This window comes from Oncorhynchus nerka, linkage group LG28 (assembly GCF_034236695.1).
Source record: "Oncorhynchus nerka isolate Pitt River linkage group LG28, Oner_Uvic_2.0, whole genome shotgun sequence".
Classification (NCBI taxonomy): domain Eukaryota; kingdom Metazoa; phylum Chordata; class Actinopteri; order Salmoniformes; family Salmonidae; genus Oncorhynchus; species Oncorhynchus nerka.
The window spans coordinates 32,301,346-32,313,073 of NC_088423.1; the positions used below are offsets into that span (position 1 = coordinate 32,301,346).

General features: G+C 45.2%; 1 protein-coding gene across 2 annotated transcripts in view; it reads left to right on the top strand.

Annotated features, from left to right (window-relative positions):
• The window catches only part of LOC115113140 (zinc transporter 6-like), a 92,353-nt gene that overhangs the window by 55,845 nt on the left and 24,780 nt on the right, over positions 1-11,728 (top strand). The gene's annotated exons all lie outside the window — the stretch shown is intronic.

The window sequence follows — 11,728 nt, forward strand, 5'->3', positions numbered from 1 at the left end:
AGAGGGTAATTTTCAAAATTAGTAGTTCGAACTGTTTGGGTATGGACCTGGAAAGTATGACATTACTTTGCAGGCTATCTCTGCAGTAGACTGCAACTCCGCCCCCTTTGGTAGTTCTATCTTGACGGAAGATGTTATAGTTGGGTATGGAAATCTCTGAATTTTTGGTGGCCTTCCTGAGCCAGGATTCAGACACGGCAAGGACATCAGGGTTAGCAGAGTGTGCTAAAGCAGTGAGTAAAACAAACTTAGGGAGGAGGCTTCTGATGTTGACATGCATAAAACCAAGGCTTTTTCGATCACAGAAGTCAACAAATGAGGGTACCTGGGGACATGCAGGGCCTGGGTTTACCTCCACATCACCCGCGGAACAGAGAAGGAGTAGTATGAGGGTGCGGCTAAAGGCTATCAAAACTGGTCGCCTAGAGCGTTGGGGGCAGAGGATAAGAGGAGCAGGTTTCTGGGCATGGTAGAATATATTCAGGGCATAATGCACAGACAGGGGTATGGTGGGGTGCGGGTACAGCGGAGGTAAGCCCAGGCACTGGGTGATGATGAGACAGGTTGTATCTCTGGACATGCTGGTTGTAATGGGTGTGGTCACCGCATGTGTGGGAGGTGGGACAAAGGAGGTAACAGGGGTATGCAGAGTGGGTCTAGGGGCTCCATTGTGAACTAAAACAATTATAACTAACCTGAACAACAGTATACAAGGCATATTGACATCTGAGAGAGACATACAGCGAGGCATACAGTAATCACAGGTGTTGAATTTGGAAAGCTAGCTAAAAACAGTAGGCGAGGCTAATCCGCTAGCACAACAAACAGCAGGTAAAATGGCGTTGACTAGGCAACGGGGCCGACAGGTAAGACAAACAAGCAGAAAGGAGTACCGTGATTAATGGACAGTCCAGCGTGCGTCAGCTATGTAGCCAAGAGATCAGTGTCCAGGGGGCAGCGGTGGATGGGCAGGGGGGCTGGCGAGTGTTATCCAGGTTTTTTTTTTTTTTTTTTAAACTAACAATGACTAACTAGCTTGTAGCTAGTTAGCTGGTTAGCGTCTGGAGGTTCTTGAGTGTGTCATAAAAATAAAAATAAGAGTAAAAGTAATAGCGATTCCGTATCACATTGGGTGAGGCAGGTTTCCGGAAGGTATAAACAAATTAAAAATCAAAAAGAGATAGAAAGTAAATGGGGTCAGAGAGTGATTGGGACGCGGTGGTACAGACTGTTAGCAGGCCTGTGCTAACAAGCTAACAGTTCGTAGGCCCGAGCTAGACAAGGTAGCAGTTAGTGGACCGGAGCTTGACAAGCTAGCCGTTAGCAGGCCGAATTAGCAAGCAGGGAGATAGCGAGGGCTAGAGAGTTAACCTTTGGGGGACGTCGCGATGGGGTGAGTCTGTTTATTTATTCCTCTTCATGCGGTGAGCTGGAGATACAGCGATTCAGAAAGCTCGCGGGCCTTGGCCAGCAGATAGATCTTTGGCGATGTCGCAGCGGAAAAGCCTGTTGAAACCCCCTCGGACGATTATGTCGGCGGACCAGTCGTGATGGATCGGCGGGGCTCCGTGTCGGCAGTAGAGGGTCAGTAGAGGGTCCAGGCCAATTGGCAAATTAGGTATTTTTGGACCTCTTCGGGTAGTCGGGAGATGGGCTTAGCTCGAGGCTAGCTCCAGGCTAACTGGTGCTTGCTCTGGGACAGAGACGTTAGCCAGGAGTAGCCACTCGGATTGCAGCTAGCTATTTACGATGATCCGGTATAAAGCTTCAGAGCTTGCGGTAGGAATCCGGAGATGTGGTAGAGAAAAAGCAGTCTGATATGCTTTGGGTAGATGTCGCGCTGGTGTCCTAGTTAGCGTTGAAGACCGCTAGCAGTGGCTAGCTAGTAGCTAGTTAGCGGCTAGCTTCAAATCAAATCAAATCAAATCAAATTTTATTTGTCACATACACATGGTTAGCAGATGTTAATGCAAGTGTAGCGAAATGCTTGTGCTTCTAGTTCCGACAATGCAGTGATAACCAACAAGTAATCTAACTAACAATTCTAAAACTACTGTCTTATACACAGTGTAAGGGGATAAAGAATATGTACATAAGGATATATGAGTGAGTGATGGTACAGAGCAGCATACAGTAGATGGTATCGAGTACAGTATATACATATGAGATGAGTATGTAGACAAAGTAAACAAAGTGGCATAGTTAAAGTGGCTAGTGATACATGTATTACATAAGGATGCAGTCGATGATGTAGAGTACAGTATATACGTATGCATATGAGATGAATAATGTAGGGTAAGTAACATTATATAAGGTAGCATTGTTTAAAGTGGCTAGTGATATATTTACATCATTTCCCATCAATTCCCATTATTAAAGTGGCTGGAGTTGGGTCAGTGTCAATGACAGTGTGTTGGCAGCAGCCACTCAATGGTGGCTGTTTAACAGTCTGATAGCCTTGAGATAGAAGCTGTTTTTCAGTCTCTCAGTCCCAGCTTTGATGCACCTGTACTGACCTCGCCTTCTGGATGATAGCGGGGTGAACAGGCAGTGGTTCGGTGGTTGATGTCCTTGATGATCTTTATGGCCTTCCTGTAACATCGGGTGGTGTAGGTGTCCTGGAGGGCAGGTAGTTTGCCCCGGTGATGCGTTGTGCAGACCTCACTACCCTCTGGAGAGCCTTACGGTTGAGGGCGGAGCAGTTGCCGTACCAGGCGGTGATACAGCCCGCCAGGATGCTCTCGATTGTGCATCTGTAGAAGTTTGTGAGTGCTTTTGGTGACAAGCCGAATTTCTTCAGCCTCCTGAGGTTGAAGAGGCGCTGCTGCGCCTTCTTCACGACGCTGTCAGTGTGAGTGGACCAATTCAGTTTGTCTGTGATGTGTATGCCGAGGAACTTAAAACTTGCTACCCTCTCCACTACTGTTCCATCGATGTGGATAGGGGGTGTTCCCTCTGCTGTTTCCTGAAGTCCACAATCATCTCCTTAGTTTTGTTGACGTTGAGTGTGAGGTTATTTTCCTGACACCACACTCCGAGGGCCCTCACCTCCTCCCTGTAGGCCGTCTCTGTCGTTGTTGGTAATCAAGCCTACCACTGTTGTGTCGTCCGCAAACTTGATGATTGAGTTGGAGGCGTGCGTGGCCACGCAGTCGTGGGTGAACAGGGAGTACAGGAGAGGGCTCAGAACGCACCCTTGTGGGGCCCCGTGTTGAGGATCAGCGGGAGGAGATGTTGTTGCCTACCCTCACCACCTGGGGGCGGCCCGTCAGGAAGTCCAGTACCCAGTTGCACAGGGCGGGGTCGAGACCCAGGGTCTCGAGCTTGATGACGAGCTTGGAGGGTACTATGGTGTTGAATGCCGAGCTGTAGTCGATGAACAGCATTCTCACATAGGTATTCCTCTTGTCCAGGTGGGTTAGGGCAGTGTGCAGTGTGGTTGAGATTGCATCGTCTGTGGACCTATTTGGGCGGTAAGCAAATTGGAGTGGGTCTAGGGTGTCAGGTAGGGTGGAGGTGATATGGTCCTTGACTAGTCTCTCAAAGCACTTCATGATGACGGAAGTGAGTGCTACGGGGCGGTAGTCGTTTAGCTCAGTTACCTTAGCTTTCTTGGGAACAGGAACAATGGTGGCCCTCTTGAAGCATGTGGGAACAGCAGACTGGTATAGGGATTGATTGAATATGTCCGTAAACACACCGGCCAGCTGGTCTGCGCATGCTCTGAGGGCGCGGCTGGGGATGCCGTCTGGGCCTGCAGCCTTGCGAGGGTTAACACGTTTAAATGTCTTACTCACCTCGGCTGCAGTGAAGGAGAGACCGCATGTTTTTGTTGCAGGCGTGTCAGTGGCACTGTATTGTCCTCAAAGCGGGCAAAAAGTTATTTAGTCTGCCTGGGAGCAAGACATCCTGGTCCGTGACTGGGCTGGGTTTCTTCTTGTAGTCCGTGATTGACTGTAGACCCTGCCACATGCCTCTTGTGTCTGAGCCATTGAATTGAGATTCCACTTTGTCTCTGTACTGACGCTTAGCTTGTTTAATAGCCTTGCGGAGGGAATAGCTGCATTGTTTATATTCGGACATGTTACCAGACACCTTGCCCTGATTAAAAGCAGTGGTTCGCGCTTTCAGTTTCACGCGAATGCTGCCATCAATCCACGGTTTCTGGTTTAGGAATGTTTTTATCGTTGCTATGGGAACGACATCTTCGACGCACGTTCTAATGAACTCGCACACCGAATCAGCGTATTCGTCAATATTTTCATCTGACGCAATACGAAACATGTCCCAGTCCACCTGATGGAAGCAGTCTTGGAGTGTGGAGTCAGCTTGGTCTGACCAGCGTTGGACAGACCTCAGCGTGGGAGCCTCTTGTTTAAGTTTCTGCCTGTAGGCAGGGATCAACAAAATGGAGTCGTGGTCAGCTTTTCCGAAAGGGGGGCGGGACAGGGCCTTATATGCGTCGCGGAAGTTAGAGTAACAATGATCCAAGGTTTTACCACCCCTGGTTGCGCAATCGATATGCTGATCAAATTTAGGGAGTCTTGTTTTCAGATTAGCTTTGTTAAAATCCCCAGCTACAATGAATGCAGCCTCCGGATAAATGGTTTCCAGTTTGCAAAGAGTTAAATAAAGTTCGTTCAGAGCCATCGATGTGTCTGCTTGGGGGGGATTATATACGGCTGTGATTATAATCGAAGAGAATTCTCTTGGAAGATAATGCGGTCTACATTTGATTGTGAGGAATTCTAAATCAGGTGAACAGAAGGATTTGAGTTCCTGTATGTTTCCTTCATCACACCATGTCTCGTTAGTCATGAGGCATACGCCCCCGCCGCTCTTCTTACCAGAAAGATGTTTGTTTCTGTCGGCGCGATGCGTGGAGAAACCCGTTGGCTGCACCGCATCGGATAGCGTCTTCCCAGTAAGCCATGTTTCCGTGAAGCAGAGAACATTGCAGTCTCTGATGTCCCTCTGGAATGCTACCCTTGCTCAGATTTCATCAACCTTGTTGTCAAGAGACTGGACATTGGCAAGAAGAATGCTGGGGAGTGGTGCGCGATGTGCCCTTGTCCGGAGTCTGACCAGAAGACCGCTACGTTTCCCTCTTTTTCGGAGTCGTTTTCTTGGGTCGCTGCATGCGATCCATTCCGTTGTCCTGTTTGTAAGGCAGAACACAGGATCCGCGTCGCGGAAAACATATTCTTGGTCGTACTGATGGTGAGTTGACGCTGATCTTATATTCAGTAGTTCTTCTCGACTGTATGTAATGAAACCTAAGATGACCTGGGGTACTAATGTAGGAAATAACACGTAAAAAAACAAAAAACTGCATAGTTTCCTAGGAACGCGAAGCGAGGCGGCCATCTCTGTCGGCGCCGGAAGTTAAGCTTCTGATGAGGGTTCCGATTCTAAAGCATAGAAAAAGCAGATCCGTACCACATTGGGTGATGCGGGTTGCAGGAGAGTATATTCAGCCTGTGGTTGGGAAGTGAGATTAAAATATGTACGAAATATATACAGAAAAAAAGAGGAAAAACTATATTTACACTATATTTACACTATACAGGACGGGACAAGACAAAACACACGTCCGACTGCTACGCCATCTTGGATCACTGAACGGTTCCGTATTTCACTGAAAGACTAAATGTTTTGTTTTTCGAAATGATAGTTTCCGGATTCGACCATATTAATGACCTAAGGCTCGTATTTCTGTGTTATTATGTTTTAATTAAGTCTATGATTTGATAGACCAGTCTGACTGAGTGGTGGTAGGCACCAGCAGGCTCGTAAGCATTCATTCAAACAGCACTTTCGTGCATTTTGCCAGCAGCTTGTCGCTGTGCTTCAAGCATTGCGCTGTTTATGACAAGCCTATCAACTCCCGAGATTAGGCTGGTGTAACCGATGTGAAATGGCTAGCTAGTTAACGGGGTGCGTGCTAATAGCGTTTCAAACGTCACTCGCTCTGAGACTTGGAGTGGTTGTTCCCCTTGCTCTGCATGGGAACGCTGCTTCGAGGGTGGCTGTTGTCGATGTGTTCCTGGTTCGAGACCAGGTAGGAGCGAGGAGAGGGACAGAAGCAATACTGTTACACTGGCAATACTAAAGTGACTATAAGAACATCCAATAGTCAAAGGTTAATGAAATACAAATGGTATAGAGAGAAATAGTCCTATAATAACTACAACCTAAAACTTCTTACCTGGGAATATTGAAGACTCATGTTAAAAGGAACCACCAGCTTTCATATGTTCTCATGTTCTGAGCAAGGAACTTAAACGTTAGCTTTCTTACATGGCACATATTGCACTTTTACTTTCTTCTCCAACACTTTGTTTTTGCCTTATTTACCAAATTAAACGTTTCATTATTTATTTGAGGCTAAATTGATTTGATTGATGTATTATATTAAGTTAAAATAAAAGTGTTCATTCAGTATTGTCATTATTACAAATACATTTTTAAAAATCGGCCGATTTAATCGATATCAACTTTTTTTGGTCCTTCAATAATCGGTATTGGCGTTGAAAAATCATATTCGGTCGACCTCTAATATAGGCCAATAGTTTTTTCCATTATCCGGGTCAAGGTTTGGCTTTTTCAAGAGAGGCTTTATTACTGACACTTTTAGTGAGTTTGGTTTCCAGAGGTTATGGAGACATTTATTATGTTCAACATAGGAGCACCAAGCACAGGAAGGAGCTCTTTCAGTAGTTTAGTTGGAATAGGGTTTAGTAAGCATCTGGAAGGTTTAGAGGCCATGACTATTTTCGTGAATGTGTCAAGATGCATGATTTAAAAAACTTGAGTGTCTCCATTAATCCTAGGTCCTGGCAGTTCTGTGCAGACTCAGGATAACTGAGCTTTGCATATATACGCAGATTCAAAGAGGAGTCCGTAATTTGCTTTCTAACGATCATGATCTTTTCATTGAAGAAGTTCATGAATTCATCACTGCTGAAGTGAAAGCCATCTTCTCTTGGGGAATGCTGCTTTTTAGTTAGCTTTGCGACAGTATCAAAAATAAATGTTGGGTTGTTCTTATTCTCCTTAATTAAGTTGGAAAAATAAGACTGGTTGAACAGCAGTGAGGGCGCTTCGATATTGCACAGTACTGTCTTTCCCTAGACAGTGCCATTTCCGTAAAAATGTTCTGGAAGATTGCTTCAGGGCTTTGGTATTTTCCGTATACCATGGAGCTAATTTCTTATGACAAATGTTTTTTGTTTTTAAAGGTGTGACTGCATCTTCAGTATTACGCAAGGTTAAATTTAGATCCTCAGTTAGTTGGTTAACAGATTGCTCTGACGTCCTTGGGTAGGTGGAGGGAGTCTGGAAGGGCATCTAGGAATTTTTGGGTTGTCTGAGAATTTATAGCATGGCTGTTGACTTTGGTTGGGGTCTGAGCAGATTATTTTTTGCGATTGCAAACGTAATACGATGGTGGTCCGATAGTCCAGGATTATGAGGATAATTTTTTTTATCCAAAATATGTATTCCTCTGGTCAAAACTAGATCCAGAGTATGTCTGTCACAATGCGTAGGTCCGGAGACATGTTAGACAAAGTCCACTGAGTCTGATGGCTGCGAAAGCCTTTTGGCGTGGGTCTGTGGACTTTTCCATGTGGATTTTATTTATTTATTTCACCTTTATTTAACCAGGTAGGCAAGTTGAGAACAAGTTCTCATTTACAATTGCGACCTGGATATTGAAGTCACCAAAAATGATCAGCCTTGACTACAAGGACCAATAGGATTATTTGGGAACTCAGTGAGGAACGCTGTATATGGCCCAGAAGGCCTGTAAACGGTGACTATAAAACGTGATTGAGAAGGCTGCATAGATTTCATGACTAGAAGCTCAAAAGACAGTTATTTTTGGGGTTGGTAGACTTTGTTGTTGGAAATGTTAGCAACACCTCCGCCATTGCAGGATGCATGGGGAATATGGTCACTAGTGTAACCAGGAGGAGAGGCCTCATCATGCTTGAGCCATGTTTCAGGCCAATCTCATCAAGGTTATGATCAGTGATTAGTTGATTGACTATGACTGCCTTGGAAGTGAAGGATCTAACATTAAGTAGCCCTATTTTGAGATGAGATGTCAGAATTTCTTTCAATAATGACAGGAGGTCTTTATTCCAGTGCGATTGCTAAGGCAAACACCGCCATGTTTACTTTTGCCCAACCTAGATCAAGTCACACAGATGCTGTTTTAATGGGGATAACTGAGCTGACTACACTGACTATGCTAGTGGCAAACTCCACTAAACTGGCAGGCTAGCTAACAACCTGCAGCCTGTCCTGCACCCTATCTCATTGTGGAGCTAGAGGATTTAGAGCCCTGTCTATGTTGATAGTTAAGATGAAAGCACCCCTCCAGCTAGGATGGAGTCTGTCACTCCTCAGCATGTCATGCTTGGTCCTGTTTGTGGGTGAGTCCCAGAAAGAGGGACAATTATCTACAAATTCAATCTTTTGAGAGGGGCAGAAAACAGTTTTCAACCAGCGATTGAGTTGTGAGACTCTTCTGTAGGGCAGAAACAATTACTCAATGCCGGCACATCTTTCTAGCTAATTTACAAGCTGAAGCTATGTTGCGCTTGGTGATCTCTGACTGTTTCATCCTAACATTGCTGGTGCCGACGTGGATAACTATCCCTATACAATCTACACTCGCCAGTTTTGGACTCAGCCAGCAATCTCTTCAGATTAGTCTTTACGTTGGTAGCCCTGCCCCCATGATTGCTGAATGTTTGTTTTTATGTTTAATATTATGGGTATTGGAGTCGCCAATGACCTAGGGTTTTTAATTTGCCACGGCCAATGGTGGGAGGCTTTGGCGACTCCGACCCCGTAACCGGTGGAGGAGAGACCTGAGAAGGCTCGGCCTCTGACTAACTCGTTGCTTAATGGGGAGAACCGGTTTAAAGTTTTATTCTATCGGCTAAATGAGCTACTCCGGTTGAGCATGCCGACAGCATTTCTTTCCAGAAGCCTTGAGAAAATTGTCAGACTGCGTGGATTGTGCGGGGGGGGGGGATGTATACTACTATCTGTACTTACTGGGGGCACAGACATTGTTTCTTCCTTTCCTACTCTTAAATTTCCTTTGCCTAACGATTGCATCTGAAGCTGGGCTTGCAAATCGGCTATCCTCACCATAAGGCAGTAGTTCTCCTGCATATTATGAGTACAGCGTCTGCAATTAGATGGCATAGCGTTAATGTTATTACTTTGCTTTTTTTGGCTTGTGGAGGTTCTATAGAACCATGTCCAGATAAAGCGTCCGGGGTGAAAAAGTTCAGCGAGCAAAAACTAAGACGTTGGTTAATGTGTTAAATGCAGAGTTTTGATTAAACTGTTATTAAAAGTAAAAAATAAAACATTTGGCAGGTAACCAAGTAGCAACAAATAGCACAGCAGCACGGATACAATCCGGAAGTGTGACATTGCAATTTGCACTATACTATGTATTAGACCTAGATATTGTGTGTACAGTCGGTTTTGAGAATGACACAAATATAAATTTGTTTGCTGCTTCAGTGGCTTTGGATATTTTTGTCAGATGTTACTATGGAATACTGAAGTATAATTACAAGCATTTCATAAGTGTCAAAGGCTTTTATTGACAATTACATGAAGTTGATGCAAAGAGTCAATATTTGCAGTGTTGACCCTTCTTTTTCAAGACCTCTGCAATCCGCCCTGGCATGCTGTCAATGAACTTCTGGGCCACATCCCGACTGATGGCAGCCTATTCTTGCATAATCAGTGCTTGGAGTTAGTCAGAATGTGTTTCCTGACCATGGACCCAAAGTATGGATGTTTTGTTCCCCGAGCCACTTAGTTATCACTTTTGCCTAATGGCAAGGTGCTCCATCATACTGGAAAAGGCATTGTTCGTTACTGTTCCTGGATGGTTGGGAGAAGTTGCTCTTGGAGGATGTGTTGGTACCATTCTTTTTTCATGGCTGTGTTCTTAGGCAAAATTGTGAGTGAGCCCTCTCCTTTGGCTGAGATGCAACCCCACACATGAATGGTCTCAGGATGATTTACTGTTGGCATGACACAGGACTGATGGTAATGCTCACCTTGTCTTCTCCGGACAAGCTTTTTTCCGGATGCCCCAAACAATCGGAAAGGGGATTCATCAGAGAAAATGACTTTACTCCAGTCCTCAGCAGTCCAATCCCTGTACCTTTTGCAGAATATCAGTCTGTCCCTGATGTTTTTCCTGGAGAGAAGGGGCTTCTTTGCTGCCCTTCTTGACACCAGGCCATCCTCCAAAAGTCTTCGCCTCACTGTGTGTGCAGATGCACTCACACCTGCCTGCTGCCATTCCTGACCAAGCTCTGTACTGGCGATCCCGCAGCTGAATCAACTTCATTAGAAGGTCCTGGCGCTTGCTGGACTTTCTCGGGCGCCCTGAAGCCTTCTTCACAACAATTGAACCGCTCTCCTTGAAGTTCATGATGATTCGATAAATGGTTGATTTAGGTGCAATCTTACTGGCAGCAATATCCTTGCCTGTGAAGCCCTTTTTGCGCAAAGCAATGATGACGGCACGTGTTTCCTTGCAGGTAACCGTGGTTGACAGAGGAAGAACAATAATTCCAAGCACCACCCTCATTTTGAAGCTTCCAGGCTGTTGTTTGAACTCAATCAGCATGACAGAATGATCTCCAGCCTTGTCCTTGTCAACACTCACACCTGTGTTAACGAGAGAATCACTGACATGATGTCAGCTGGTCCTTTTGTGGCAGGGCTGAAATGCAGTGGAAATGTTTTTTGGGGGATTCAGTTAATTTGCATGGCAAAGAGGGACTTTGCAATTCCTCTGATCACTCTTCATAACATTCTGGAGTATATGCAAATTGCCGTCACACAGCAGACTTTGTGAAAATGTATATTTGTGTCATTCTCAAAACTTTTGGCCACGACTGTATGTATTGATATGTAGGCTGTGTGAAGTTTTAAATGTATGTATTTCAGTCCTTAACTAATAATGTCCGGTACTATGTTTCATGTGGACCCCATGAAGAGTAGCTGATGCTTTTGCGATGTGGATCCTAATAAATACCAAAGCATATTTAGAACTTGTACTATTCAAAAACATTCAAAACCATTATACCGTCAATAATGTGAAAAATATTGTGATATGATATTTTGGCCATATCGCCCAGCCCTAGCAGCCATGTACAGCTGTCTTGCCAAATAAATAGGCCTATACAGGCCCGCTTCAAGCATGGAAAATCATGCCACCCGCTCATGAGTTCAGCAACACGTTGTGAAATGGCACAATACAATTCTGTGAATCAAATTTGACCAACATAATCAATTAAGCAATGCCACCCTACCATACAAACGCTTCCATTATATACAGTTCATTTTACAGAAACGGAAACAGGCTATAGAACAGGCTATCAAGAAAACCATAATAGCATCTGCAGTAACCAAGTGTTCCAGCCACACTCTTCCTATGAACCAGTTGCTATAAAGTAACATTTTTGGATAGAACCTGCGGCTGGGGTAGGATTCTAAGCTAACCTGGGCTGGCTCCTCTGTTCCAAGATCATCAGGGACAGTTGGAGGTGGAGGCGGCTTTGGAGCCATTATCCTGGCTGCGCTTGTGGAAGGGTGGGTAGGCTCTCAACAAGGAGTTAGCTGGAGCTCGGCAGCGGCCTTGGTGGTTTGATGCTGCTGCTCATCACTCCTTCTC